General features: G+C 39.0%; 1 protein-coding gene across 5 annotated transcripts in view; it reads right to left on the minus strand.

Moving 5' to 3' along the window:
- The window catches only part of kansl1a (KAT8 regulatory NSL complex subunit 1a), a 59,195-nt gene extending 51,680 nt beyond the window's left edge, over positions 1-7,515 (minus strand). For 3 of the 5 annotated variants that reach the window (XR_016487192.1, XM_090202344.1, XM_021565382.3), the window contains exons 1-2: positions 7,463-7,515; positions 6,757-6,832 (exon numbers count right to left, since the gene is read on the minus strand). The gene's annotated coding sequence lies outside the window, so the exon portion shown is untranslated. The remainder of the gene's footprint in view (positions 1-6,756; positions 6,833-7,462) is intronic. The other 2 variants (XM_090202345.1, XM_021565385.3) reach the window with 1 other exon arrangement.
- Between the last annotated feature and the right edge of the window lie 7,973 nt (positions 7,516-15,488).

Raw genomic sequence — 15,488 nt, forward strand, 5'->3', positions numbered from 1 at the left:
AAACAGTTTGCAATGTTGAATTCAACAGAAACGGTACTGTACGACCAGTTAAAAAAAATGGATTATGGTGGCCCTGAGGACAATTACTGTATGGTGTGCTGCACGAGTTTTGAATTTCCAAAATGATCACAGCCATATTGATCAGGCCACACCCACCAAACAGGAGCAAATGTACCTCAAAGGCTGTTGAAGAACAGTGCACACCGTTTTGGGGAAACGTGTCGTTCAGTACAAACCATCACACAACATAGCTAACATTGACACAAACTAAAATGCACACCTGGGGTGTATACTTTACCCCAAACAAAAACACGTTTCTATTGGAAAAATTCAGGTAGGTCCCTCCCCGTTACGTTTGCTTGTGTTTGGTTCTTTAAACGGCAAATGGTTCCTTTGCAAGACTTAATGAACACACCTCAGGTTTGTCAGTGGGTTGGTCCCTGTTCAACTAGACATTTGACACAATGTGCCACTTTACAGCAAAGTATTATTACACAGACTTTTCTCAAATATAGGTCTCCAGGTTGTTTCTTAAATCATCTAAGTAACTTAATTGAGGTACAACATTTTAAAAACATTAGGATGATTTGGACATGAAGTGCGAAAATGCTAATATAGGTACTATTAACTTGGACCGTATTTGTGGCACAAATGCATAAAAGTTAGCATTTGAAAGTGGCCAGATAAACAAAACCAAAGCATGGATTGTGGTCATATCTTGTCCATAGACTGCTTACAGAGTAAGGAAACAAATATGTAATTTAATAATTTCAGTGACCTATCCCTTTAATTGCAGGACAAAATAAAAGTCCTGCAAGTGTGCACAAGCAGGCACAATGAAGAGTCTTGCAGGGGACTTTTATTTTGTCAATTGGTGAAGTGATGACATAATTAACCTGCTCTGGCAACCCACATTTAGGAAGAAGTTGTTGTAAAGTCACGTAAGACAAACATCTAAACGATGGATAGAACGCTTATTACCAGAATATTCGCTAACATTTTACATTCAGCTGGTTTTTATAACATACTGTCGTAACAGCAAGCGATGTAACACCTGCCTATTGCGCTCGGCTGACCGGTCTGGCATGTTCGGTCTTTACTAAAACTTTCCTGTGAATACTTTGTACGATACTTAGACTTAAACATTGACCAATTAATCACAGGGTATCTGCAGATTCCATGAAGTTGCATTAACTTTTTAATGCCACTTGGAATGCATTTTAATACCTATTTTGTGCATGCCACATACCTGCTAATATTCCCTTCCAGAAATGAGCCCATGTCAAAAAGCTGTATTTTTAGGGCTGGCTCTTTCACTATTTTTACCATAATGGCTGGTGTGGCTACTGCTAGCTAACAATAAGACAGAGGTCAGTTTTACGGGAAAAATGTGAGTATTGCAATCTCCGATGGAGCAGTGTGGATAAAAATGTAGTACAGTGGCATATCCCATCCCTGCATTGAGGTATGTTTTCCAACCCACATCTCACGCAGGCTCCACTGTGTCTTAATGTAACCATTAATGCGTTCTGACCCCAGTGCAACTCAGTGTAAACAAGCATAACGGTAGAGTCGGCATATTCTGGCAAATATAATGGGCTAATCATTTGTTAGATCACAAACTAGGTGTCCAGATTTTTGGCTTTGAACCGATACCAATACCAGCTAATGATACTCAATACTACAACAATACCACTGTGAACAAATGGCTTAAAGTCAGACATACAGCACTGTTACTGTTTAAAACACGTGGTCAACTCTCCATCTGGATAGCTAGGCCACTGGATGTGCAGGCTTTTAATCCAGCACTGCTCAAACATACCAGTCAGCTTAAAGTCCTGTTGTGCAGTTTATTGGTAGAATCTGGTGTTAGTGGAGCTGGAACGAAAGTCTACACACTCAGTAGCTCTCTTGGAGGTATTATGCTATAACACACTACAACCAAAAAGTCAAAGAAAATAATTCCCTCATTCAGTGAATCGGGTATCAAATGACTATACTTTCAAGCAAGGTAGCTAAGTGGGAGGGCTGGAGACCAACTTTTTCCAGTGCCAAGTAAGTCATGAAATAAGTTAATGCCTTCAGAAAGAATTCGCACCCCTTAACTTATTCCACATTTTGTTGTTACAGCCTGAATTTAAAAGTGATTAAATTGAGATTGTCACTGGGCTCACACAATATCCCATAATGTAAAAGTGAAATTATGTTTTTAGAAATGTTTACAAATTAATTAAATTAAAAGCTAAAATGTCTTGAGTCAATAAGTATTCAACCCCTTTGTTATGGCAAGCCTAAATAAGTTCAGGAGTAAAAATGTGCTTAACAAGTCACATAAGTTGCATGGACTCATTCTGTGTGCAATAAGTTTTTAACATGATTTTTAAATGACTACCTCATCTCTGTACCCAACACATACTGATAATTGTAAGGTCACTCAGTCGAGCAGTGATTTCAAACACAGAATCAACCACAAAGACCAAGGAGGTTTTCCGATGCCTCACAAAGAAGGGCACCTATTGGTAGATGGGTAAAAATGAAAAAAAAAAAAAAAGACATTGATAATCCCTTTGAGCATGGTGAAGTTATTAATTACATTTTAGATGGTGTATCAATACACCCAGTCACTAAAAAGATACAGGCGTCCTTTCTAACTTCTAACACCATGAGGCAAATGGTGACTTTAAAACAGTTACTGAGTTTAATGGCTGTGATAGGATAAAACTGTGGGTGGATCAACAACATTGTAGTTAATCCACAATACTAACCTAAATGACAGAGTGAAAAGAAGGAAGCCTGCACAGAATAAAACATATTCCAAAACATGCATCCGGTTTGCAATAAGGAACTAAAGTAAAAAATAAAAAATAATTAATAAAAACTTTGTCCTGAACACAAAGCATTATGTTTGGGTTAAATCCAACACATCACTGAGTAGCACTTCATATTTTCAAGCATGGTGGTGGCTGCATCGTGTTATGGGTATACTTGTCATCGGAAAGGACTAGGGAGCTTTTTAGGTTAAAAATAAAACAGAATGGAGCTAGGCACAGGCAAAATCCTAGAGGAAATACTGGTTCAGTCTGCTTTCCAAAAGACACTGGGAGACAAATTCAACTTTCAGCAGGACAATTATCTAAAACACAAGGCCAAATATAAACTGGAGTTGCTTGTGAAGACAACATTGAATGTTCCAGTTGACTTAAATATGCTTCAAAATATATGGCAAGATTTGAAAATGTCTGTAATCACTGCCAAAGGTGATTGATTCTAACATGTATTGACTCCAGGGTGTGAATACCTACGCTACTGTTCAAAAGTTTGGGGTCACTTAGAAATGTCCTTGTTTTTGAAAGGCAAGCTAATTTTTTGGTCCCTTAAAATAACATCAAATTGATAAGAAATACAGTGTAGACATTGTTAATGTTGTAAATGACTATTGTAGCTGGAAACGGCAGATTATTTTATTGAATATCTACATAGGCCCATTATCAGCAATCATTACTCCTGTGTTCCAATAGCACTAATTAGCACATCCAAGTTTATTTTAAAAGGCTATTTGATCATTAGAAAACCCTTTTGCAATTATGTTAGCACAGCTGAAAACTGATGTACTGATTAAAGATTAAAGAAGCAATAAAAAAAACTGGCCTTCTTTAGACTAGTTGAGTATCTGGAGCAGCATGCATTTGTGGGTTCGATGACAGGCTCAAAATGGCCAGAAACAAAGAACTTTCTGAAACTCGTCAGTCTATTCTTGTTCTGATAAATGAAGGCTGAATGCCAAGGAGGAAACCTGGCACCATCCCTACTGTGAAATATGGTGGCGGCAGCATCATGTGGGGGTGTTTTTCAGTGCCAGGGACTGGGAGACTAGTCAGGATCGAGGGAAAGCTGAACGGAGCAATCCTTGATGAGACTGGGGCGAACGTTCACCTTCCAACAGGACAACGACTAAGAACACAGCCAAGATAACACAGGAGTGGCTTCGGGACAAGTCTCCATGTCCTGGAACATGATCTAATATCTCTGGAGAGACATGAAAATAGCTGTGCAGCGACGCTCCCCATCCAACCTGTCAGAGCTTGAGAGGATCTGCAGAGAAGAATGGGAGTACTTCAACAAAGTACTGAGTAAAGGGTCTGAATACTTATGTAAATGTGGGGTATTGTGTGTAGATTGATGAGGAAAAAATACAATTGAATCAATTTTAGGATAAGGCTGTAACGTAACAAAATGTGGAAAAAGTCAAGAGGTCTGAATACTTTCCAAATGCACTGTAGGTGAGCTATTTAATATATTAGTTCAGGGAATGCATGATGGCTATATTTTGATGTGCAACATGTCAAAATAGGATCCAGGATAATCACATATTTTTGTCTCTTTAGAGATTAATTTGCCTGCATGTTTTTGTGCATATTGACCTAGGCTATTTACCACATGAGGTGGGAACTCAAAATACATTGGCTAGGTTGATAACTGTAAATATGATATTGTTGCTAGATAGCCATGCAATTGATCTAACAGTACATTTTATGTCCTACAAAAACTGTCCATTGGTAGGCCTAAATAGGCTACTTGATGTATATACCACAAGTGGCACACTCTGTTCTGTTCTGCTGGCGCATCATCTCAATTACGTCCTATATTTGTAAATTGGTTATTTCCTCTATTGACAGTTGAACTTTTTCCCTACAATTACATTTCAAAATGTTGATCAACTGTCAGTAGCCTATGCTTGTGCTTAACAGAATGCATCTCTCAAAGGGGGGAAAGGGTGTTAGAGTTAGCAGCGAAACAGGGATAGGGCAGATACTTTCATTGCCGGAAGCAGGTTAATGCACATTAGTGTTGACCAATTAATGGTTTTAGAACCAAAAGAAATCTGTAATTTTTGATCCCAGCTAGGGGATCAAACTGCGCACATGTGGATAGCGCTCTAACATCTTGAAAGTGCACCTCGTATCATTTCATGTTTTTAAAAAAAATGTTTTGCAGTGGTGGAAACAATTAAGCAGCAGTCAAAAACATAAGTCATCTCCATCACATTTTTTAAGACCTTTGATAAATTAAAGACTTAAGGCCTTTAAATGAGATAAATGAACTTAAGGACCCACGGATACCCTCAATCACATTCACCAGACATGTTCTGCCCAATGCTCGGCAATCATCTCCCTCAGTCTGGTGAACTTCTGATTCTGAGCCACACCTTGCAGTCCTGTGATTTGCTAGGATCCAATCATTACTTTATATTTGTTTACTCACACACAGGCCAGATTTGAGTCATTATTTCAGGCTTATTTGCCCTATGCAGTTGCTGCTGGTCTTGTATTGCAGAGCTCCCTTGCAGAAAAGACCATGGTCTCAATGGGCCTTCCTGCTTGAATAAAAGGTTAAATAGCCTTAGGACGAGGTAAGGGACCGGACCGACCCTCTGACAAACCAGCAAGTTGAAATTGATTTATTCAACATTCTGACTCACAGTAGGGCCATTAATTTGAATGCATGTTTTAAGGCGATATTCCAAAATGCCTGTATCGCAAGAATATAGCTTTTCATTTAAAAAAAATCTAATTTATGAGCATTTGTCTGCTTGTACTCATGTCTTTTTGGTCTTGTCTCCTTTGTTCCTTCTCTGCTGTGTGCACCTTCCCATTTACTCAAATCCCACCAAGCCCCTCCCCCTGCCACTCACAACAAAGATGAGAGATCCCTTCTTCCTCCCTGACAAGCAGTTTCAACTAGCTATTTGAATTTGAGGTTTGGTCCAACAGAATCAGTCCTATGGACACCGAAAGACATTGAGACATTATTTTACTGTAACCTTTCTAACGATACCCTTTTTATGTCTCAACTCCTCAAATTGCACGCAGAGCAGACACTACTAAAACAGGAGTATCATTGAACATTGATTCTGGAAAAATGAATGCTCAGTTTGTCACACAATTTACCACATACCCCCTAGCAACATTTTAGCCAAAGACTGTTATACGAGCTGTCTAGTCTGTTTAATAAATGTGCAATAAGCATAAAACAATTAGGGTATTAGCAACCCGTTCTCATACTGAGAAATAAGGTAGGCCAATTGACTTCAACATCTGAACAAAGTAAACTGGCTAGCATGCTGTTCAAACAGTTGAAGACGTACAGAAGGATGTGTTCATAACAATTCAACTTTTCTCTTGTTAGCTAGCAAATAGATCTAAGATGCTAAACATGAAATAACAATTAGCTGGCTACTCACTAGCACGTGGGCTTGTGCTTGAGAGATTGTTTATGAGATCTGTACACAACTTCTATAATGCCAGCTACAAGAAGTTAGTCAATATTAATGAATGTGTATTGTGCATGTTATGGTAAAATTTTAAACAAAAAAGGGCATTTCCATAAAGACTTAAAAACCAGATCTGTGACTATTAGGTATAATTTCACAAGCCCTGAACGCATTATATTATTGCTGACTGTTTGAAATGCAGTGTATTGGACCTTTACATTGTACAACCAAGCTCATTTAGAGATTGTGAATCGTTGATCAATTTGAAAAAAAATCAAGACATAATTTAAGCCATATTGCCCAGCCCTTACCCCGCAGTGTTCTTTTCCGAGGCTGCTGTACATCACTGTGCATAGTATTTCTTGTGTGTATTATTGTGGTAGTACATTTTGACCTGTTGAATTAGTTATACATACCTCAAGAAGATTAATGACATTGTAGTACAATGTAGTTAGGGCTACACATTTTTTTTTTCCATCTCTTACCTGTAATGTATGGTCCATTTGTGAAAAACAGTAGCCTGGATCCAAATCTCCAAAACTCATTGCAAGAAGATACTACCTAACAAAAAATGTGGGTTAATACAAATAAATAGAAAAATAAAATCACCATTGGTTGTGTCCAGCTTTATGCTTCAACCCCAATTGAATGGCACAGCCAAATGGCACATCAACAAAACATGACCTGGGATTTGCACTTATCTCAACAGAAAGACCTGATAAGCGTATTATTTTGGAGTGTAATGTCCCTTTAAGACAGGTAGCGCTAGCTAGCTGTGCTAGTGACGTTTGATAACGTTCCCTAGCTAACGTTAGCTACTAAGTAGCAAAGCTACTGTACAAGTTAAACATTAACATCAGCTAACGCATGTAACAGTGCATTTCGGCGCAATAATGGGCATCATATCACAGAAATAAATACTTCCCCAGTTGTTCTGAAATCATATAATTTCTGTCATTTAAATATTTTGATACTCTCTCCCTCAGACCGCTCGCAAAAGCTAACGTTAGCTAGCTGACGAAGTGCAGCTAACAAGTAGTGACCAATATAATGCTGTTTTATGGGCTGTTGGACTGCAAAAACAGAAAATACCGATATCACAAACAAGTCTGTGGTTAGATGTGCACTGAACGTTTTTCCTTTATCCATTAAATTAGTTTTCTGAACAAAAACAATAATATGCACGCTCACCTGTTCGTGCAGTAACCAACCGATCCTTGAGGTGATAACACCCACCTACAAGCATAGCGATTGGCCAGTGCTGTGAATCAGCATTTTTTTTATTGGATTACGTTGCTGTCGTTCTTCATTAAAAGCCTTACAGCGGAAATAGTGAAGGGTCAATTGTATCCCATATCCCATGGTGGTCTATAATTCTTACTAAAATGCAACTTTGATATGGGTAAAATCCCTATTAAGCTTGCAAACTTTCATAAACAAGTACTTCTAACTTGGAACCTCATGTACAAACACAATTTTTCCCCACATAGGTATACAATATGGAATAATAAAGACATAAAATACAAAAACAAGTCTTTTTTTTCCAGAACTGGTTTGACAACAACATTATTTGGGTTCAACAATTATTGAATAATGATGGACAACTATATGATTATCCAGTATTTATGAGAACACACAATGTTACATTCACTCCTGAAGAGTATCAATCTGTTGTTAGAGCTGTCCCTAAAGGTGCTATTCTTCTTTTAGGAAAATATAACACTACTCCAAGTGAAACTATTGAGGAATTTGTAGCCTCAATACAATTAGAAGGAATTGACATTTTAAACTATAAATGTAATAACATGTATATAAGGAAACTATGTCAAAATGTTACTATTCACTCTGCTAAAATGTACTGGAATGCAGCCCCAGGACAAGTGAACTGAAACAAAGTTTCGTTGTTGTCTCGTAAATATTGTATATCTAATAAGGTGAAAGAAGTATCATACAAACTCATTCATAGAATCTACCCTGTAAAGACCTTTATTATTCACAGATTTAAAATAGTTATTGATAACAAATGTGTATTTTGTGGTTGTGACCCAGAAACTCTTGACCATTTATTTCAGGACTGCTCTTATGTCAGAAGATTTTGGAGTGAGTTAGAAGATTTTATTTAAAAGAAACGACTATGAATTTTAATTTGAGAGACTCCGATGTTATTATGTTAAATTATACCTAATAGTCACAGATCTGGTTTTCAAGTCTTTATGGAAATGTCCTTTTTTGTTTAAAATTTTACCATAACATGGACAATGCACATTCATTAATAATGACTAACTTCTTGTAGCAGGCATTATAGAAGTTGTGTACAGATCTCATAAACAATCTCTCAAGCACAAGCCCACGTGCTAGTGAGTAGCCAGCTAATTGTTATTTCATGTTTAGCATCTTGGATCTATTTGCTAGCTAACAAGAGAAAAGTTGAATTGTTATGAACACATCCTTCTGTACGTCTTCAACTGTTTGAACAGCATGCTAGCCAGTTTACTTTGTTCAGATGTTGAAGTCAATTGGCCTACCTTATTTCTCAGAATGAGAACGAGTTGCTAATACCTTAATTGTTTTGTGCTTATTGCACATTTATTAAACAGACTAGACAGCTCGTATAACAGTCTTTGGCTAAAATGTTGCTAGGGGGTATGTGGTAAATTGTGTGACAAACTGAGCATTCATTTTTCCAGAATCAATGTTCAATGATACTCCTGTTTTAGTAGTGTCTGCTCTGCGTGCAATTTGAGGAGTTGAGACATAAAAAGGGTATCGTTAGAAAGGTTACAGTAAAATAATGTCTCAATGTCTTTCGGTGTCCATAGGACTGATTCTGTTGGACCAAACCTCAAATTCAAATAGCTAGTTGAAACTGCTTGTTAGAGAGGAAGAAGGGATCTCTCATCTTTGTTGTGAGTGGCAGGGGGAGGGGCTTGGTGGGATTTGAGTAAATGGGAAGGTGCACACAGCAGAGAAGGAACAAAGGAGACAAGACCAAAAATACATGAGTTTTTTTTTATCCAAATGATATGGACCCTGATTTAACTTTCATTGTTAATTTGTATATCTTTCATGGAAGATTCTGTATCCATAAAATGAAGTGTGCAGAGAACAAACCCCTCTTCACATTATTTAAGATATCCTTTCAAAATAACATTTAAATTCTCAGTAAATGTAAAAACAAAAAAAGCAATACGCACCATAAAAGTATTTAACAAATTGAAAATGATTCTTGATATGTAATAACCCTGTCTGTTAGGTTTATGTACTCTTGTTTGTATATTTCTGTTTTTGTTTTGTTGTGTTCATAATAAAAATAAACAATTAATAAAACAATAAATAAATAAATAAAAGTATCCCATATCCTTGGGACGTCTATACCCGTACCTTAACCATTTTAAATGTCAACGTCAACAGTTATTTTGAAATACAAACGAATGGATACATAGTCTACACATACTTTCCATAAATCAGTCAGGCCAATTTGAGGCAAAAGCCATTTTGAGGCGGCGTTTTCCCTTGGAGGAAAATTCTTGCTGCAAACCAAATAATCAGATCAAATTAAATTTTATTGGTCGCATAGACATTCATATTTAGCAGATGTTATTGGGGGTGTAGCGAAATGCGTATGCTCCGAGCTCCAACAGTGCAGTAATATAAAAAAATACACAACAATACACACAAATATAAAACTAAAATAATGGAATTAAGAAATATATAAATATTAGGATAAGCAATGTCGGAGTATAGAGTATAAATATTTACAGTATATATGTGATGGGATATAAAGTAATTATGGACAGTAAAGTATGTGAATAGAATATGTAGTATATCTGTAGGATATAATAGTATATAGTATTGTAATGAAATAGGCAGGGAGCAGGTCTCAAAACCTCCAGCGCGCTATCGACTGTGCCCCAAAAGCATGCTCAAACGGCAGCGTTGACATGGGCCGTTTGTACATAACTCCTTCCCATTCATTTCTGTTCAAGGCGGTGAAAAATATACATTTTTCCCAACTTTATGCAAAACACCAGCGGTGACCAATCATATCGAGTGGTTCTCATGACGAATTTGACGTTATGCCACCCAAGGCTATGGAAGCAAATTTTTAAGTGATTATAACGTCATAACGAATCATGCAAAAAATCTCTACAATTGACAGGAATATGTTAGTTAATGTAGAGACAAACGATTTTGCCATTTCTTTTGTCATTAAGTTAATTTAGCTGGCTAGCTGACATTAGCCAGTTAGCTGGCTAGCTGACATTAGCCAGTTAGCTGGCTAGCTGACATTAGCCAGTTAGCTGGCTAGCTGACATTAGCCAGTTAGCTGGCTAGCTGACATTAGCCAGTTAGCTGGCTAGCTGACATTAGCCAGTTAGCTGGCTAGCTGACATTAGCCAGTTAGCTGGCTAGCTGACATTAGCCAGTTAGCTGGCTAGCTGACATTAGCCAGTTAGCTGGCTAGCTGACATTAGCCAGTTAGCTGGCTAGCTGACATTAGCCAGTTAGCTGGCTAGCTAACATTAGCCAGTTAGCTGGCTAGCTAACATTAGCCAGTTAGCTGGCTAGCTAACTTTAGCCAGTTAGCTGGCTAGCTAACATTAGCCAGTTAGCTGGCTAGCTAACATTAGCCAGTTAGCTGGCTAGCTAACATTAGCCAGTTAGCTGGCTAGCTAACATTAGCCAGTTAGCTGGCTATCTTTATGGGTGTTGTGACATGAGTATGAAATTGTAATTCTGTTTAATATTTTAGGGACTCCTGAAACAACCAGCAAACCAGACTGTCATCTTGTGAAACAGTGGATGTAAAGAATCTAGCTAGCTAAAGCATTTGCTACACATTTTATGTACAATTGTGTAAGCTTCCCTTGCTGTTATTTGCCCTGCAATGCAGATGAAATAACGTAAATTAGCTAGTTTACTATGTTCTTGCTTATTGTGCAGTGGAGGATAAAAATACCTGTATGCCTATGGATGTGTAGCTAGCTATGCAGCCTGTACATTTTAATATATTCACTGATCATGTGCTCTACATTGGCAATAAAGGTGCAGTTCAGGTATGAATGTCTGAGAATTTTTCAGTCATATCCAATACCAGGAGTATCAAATTAGTATTTGATGCTGTTTCTGCATGTATGTATTACAATTATAGTGTTTACCAATCTTGTTCCTGGGACATGAATGGTTATGATAGCTATGCAATAGACTAGAAACATGATTTAACTACACTACACTTCCTATGCATCATGTAAATACTCTAAAACCGGTTCTATTTTCCTAGGTGTAGTTTTTCATCAAATGAGAGACTTAATTTCAACCAGAAGAGAATGTGAAACACTTAATTGAAATAAGTTATTTAAGTGTTATAAATACATGCATTATAAATATTAATTGTAATATTATAAATACAAGTTCAATCTTTACTTCTGTTGTGCATTATAAAAACAGGAAGAAAGAGGTGGCGAGAGGTGTAAAATACAGAAAGGGAAAGAGGTAAGGACATAGGAGCAGGGAAGGCAGCATATGATTAATTAATCATAGTGCTACCCTAATATTCTCTCAGTTCATCACAATTACACAAGTGTGTCTAGTGGTGTCTCCTAACCAGCCTTGGGCTCCCAGTCGGCCCGAAGGTTATCTTAAGAGTGGGTGAGGTGGCGATGACGGGACTGGGGGTTGGCATCGTCTCTAACATCAAAACCTACCTGCAGACGAGAACGAGAGCATGTTTAAGCTTTTTTTTAAATGTTATTCTAAAACTCAGTCATCAATCATCGAGGTAAAAATGCAAAACTGACCTTGGATCATTAACTCTGGGACTACTGCATCTCTATTTCAATGTAAAGCATCTCTTTAATAATACATCCTGTTGACCTGACCAACTGACCGCTCACCTCTGTTCATGCTGTGCCCTCTATGTAGCCAGTTCAGATGCGGGAGGTGTTCACCGACACAGCTGATATAACCTAGAGAATTTAGGGAGAAGGGGAAAGAGGGATGAAGTGAAGTGAAGGAGAGAGACTGTTATTGAGAAAATAAAGTAGTTAAAGACAGTGTTCAACAGGAATATGTGTGTGTGGCTTAAGTGGCTGCAGAGTACTCTATACTGAAAAACATGAACGGACACACGAGGACAAACAATATAGCGTAGTTATAGAAATAATGAAGTGTCTTACTATTCTCCATGGTTGGCTCTCTTGCCTATTCATTGAAGGTGGAAGGAGCCAGTTATACACCTGAGCCTGCACAACGCAATCCATCAATCAGATTGATACAGTGCCTTGCGAAAGTATTCGGCCCCCTTGAACTTTGCGACCTTTTGCCACATTTCAGGCTTCAAACATAAAGATATAAAACTGCATTTTTTTGTGAAGAATCAACAACAAGTGGGACACAATCATGAAGTGGAACGACATTTATTGGATATTTCAAACTTTTTTAACAAATCAAAAACTGAAAAATTGGGCGTGCAAAATGATTCAGCCCCTTTACTTTCAGTGCAGCAAACTCTCTCCAGAAGTTCAGTGAGGATCTCTGAATGATCCAATGTTGACCTAAATGACTAATGATGATAAATACAATCCACCTGTGTGTAATCAAGTCTCCGTATAAATGCACCTGCACTGTGATAGTCTCAGAGGTACGTCAAAAGCGCAGAGAGCATCATGAAGAACAAGGAACACACCAGGCAGGTCCGAGATACTGTTGTGAAGAAGTTTAAAGCCGGATTTGGATACAAAAATATTTCCCAAGCTTTAAACATCCCAAGGAGCACTGTGCAAGCAATAATATTGAAATGGAAGGAGTATCAGAACACTGCAAATCTACCAAGACCTGGCCGTCCCTCTAAACTTTCAGCTCATACAAGGAGAAGACTGATCAGAGATGCAGCCAAGAGGCCCATGATCACTCTGGATGAACTGCAGAGATCTACAGCTGAGGTGGGAGAGTCTGTCCATAGGGCAACAATCAGTCGTATATTGCACAAATCTGGCCTTTATGGAAGAGTGGCAAGAAGAAAGCCATTTCTTAAAGATATCCATAAAAAGTGTTGTTTAAAGTTTGCCACAAGCCACCTGGGAGACACCAAACATGTGGAAGAAGGTGCTCTGTTCAGATGAAACCAAAATTTAACTTTGTGGCAACAATGCAAAACGTTATGTTTGGCGTAAAAGCAACACAGCTGAACACACCATCCCCACTGTCAAACATGGTGGTGGCAGCATCATGGTTTGGGCCTGCTTTTCTTCAGCAGGGACAGGGAAGATGGTTAAAATTGATGGGAAGATGGATGGAGCCAAATACAGGACCATTCTGGAAGAAAACCTGATGGAGTCTGTAAAAGACCTGAGACTGGGACGGAGATTTGTCTTCCAACAAGACAATGATCCAAAACATAAAGCAAAATCTACAATGGAATGGTTAAAAAATAAACATATCCAGGTGTTAGAATGGCCAAGTCAAAGTCCAGACCTGAATCCAATCAAGAATCTGTGGAAAGAACTGAAAGCGTCGCTGCACAGCTATTTGTAGGTCTCTCCAGAGATGTTTGATCGGGTTCAAGTCTGGCCTCTGGCTGGGCCACTCAAGGATATTCAGAGACTTGTCCCGAAACCACTCCTCGTTGTGTGCTTAGGGTCGCCTCAGTCTGAGATCCTGAGCGCTCTTAAGCAGGTTTTCATCAAGGATGTTGCTGCCACCACCATGCTTCACCGTAGGGATTTCCTCCAGATGTGATGCTTGGCATTCAGACCAAAGAGTTCAGCCTTGGTTTCATCAGACCAGAGAATATTATTTCTCATGGTCTGAGAATCCTTTAGGTGCCTTTTGGTAAACTCCAAGCGGGCTTTCATGAGACTTTTACTGAGGAGTGGCTTCCGTCTGGCCCCTCTACCATAAAGGCCTGATTAGTGGAGTGTTTCCAGAAGGACAACCATCTCCACATAGGAACTCTGGAGCTCTGTTAGAGTGACCATTGGGTTCTGGTCACCGCCCTGATCAAGACCCTTCTCCCTCGATTGCTCAGTTTGGCCAGGTGCCCAGCTCTCGGTGGTTCCAAACTTATTCCATTTAACAATGATGGAGGTCACTGTGTTCTTGCGGACCGTCAACGCTGCAGAAGTGTTTTGGTACCTTGCCCCAGATCTGTGCCTCGACACAATCCTGTCTCAGAGCTCTACTGACAATTCCTTCGACTTCATGGCTTGGTTTTTGCTCTGACATGCACTGTCAACTGTGGGACTGTCACGACCTGACCTTAGAGATCCTTTTAATTCTCTATTTGGTTAGGTCAGGGTGTGACTAGGGTGGGCAATCTATGTTTTCTTTTCTTTGTTGGCCTGGTATGGTTCCCAATCAGAGTTAGCTGTCTATCGTTGTCTCTGACTCAATCAATGAAATGTACCACTTGTGGACTCCAATCAAGTTGTAGAAACAACTCAAGGATGATAAATGGAAACAGGATGCATCTGTGCTCAATGTTGAGTCTCATAGCAAAGTGTTTGAATACTTTTTTTTCCTTTTTTGTAGATTGATGAGGACCTTTTATTTAATCAATTTTAGAATAAGGCTGTAACATAACAACATGTGGAAAAGGGGAAGGGGTCTGAATACTTTCCGTATGCACTTTATATGGCTCTCTAGGTTGGCTGGGCTTCACTTCGGACCAGTTAACAATTTCGGTAGGGAGGAGAAAAAAGTGGGACACTTTTTCAAAAACAGGAGGTTTGGTCAGAATTGTTGCCCCTTTAAGTCTAGGGCTCTGCAGGTAGGTGGGCATGACTTTGGACCATTCAACATCATCTCAATGGGCAAGAGAGTGGGACAAGAGAGTGACTCTTTTGGGTTGAGGTCATGGCTCTGTGTAAGCCAGTCAAGTTCTTCCACACCGATCTCGACAAACCATGTCTGTATGGACCTCGCTTTGTGCCCAGGGGCATTGCCATGGTGAAACAGGAAAGGGCCTTCTTCAAACTGTTGCCACAAAGTTGGAAGCACAGAATTGTCATTGTATGCTGTGGCGTTAAGATTTTCCTTCACTGGAACCAAGGGGCCTAGTCCGGACCATGAAAAACAGCCCCAGACCATTATTCCTCCTCCATCAAACTTTACAGTTGGCACTATGCATTGGGGCAGGTAGCATTCTCCTGGCATCCGCCAAACCCAGATTCGTCCGTCGGATTTCCAGATGGAGAAGCTTGATTCATCAGTCCAGAGA

This window comes from Oncorhynchus mykiss, chromosome 16, assembly GCF_057628025.1.
Source record: "Oncorhynchus mykiss isolate SJ-2025 chromosome 16, ASM5762802v1, whole genome shotgun sequence".
NCBI lineage: Eukaryota > Metazoa > Chordata > Actinopteri > Salmoniformes > Salmonidae > Oncorhynchus > Oncorhynchus mykiss.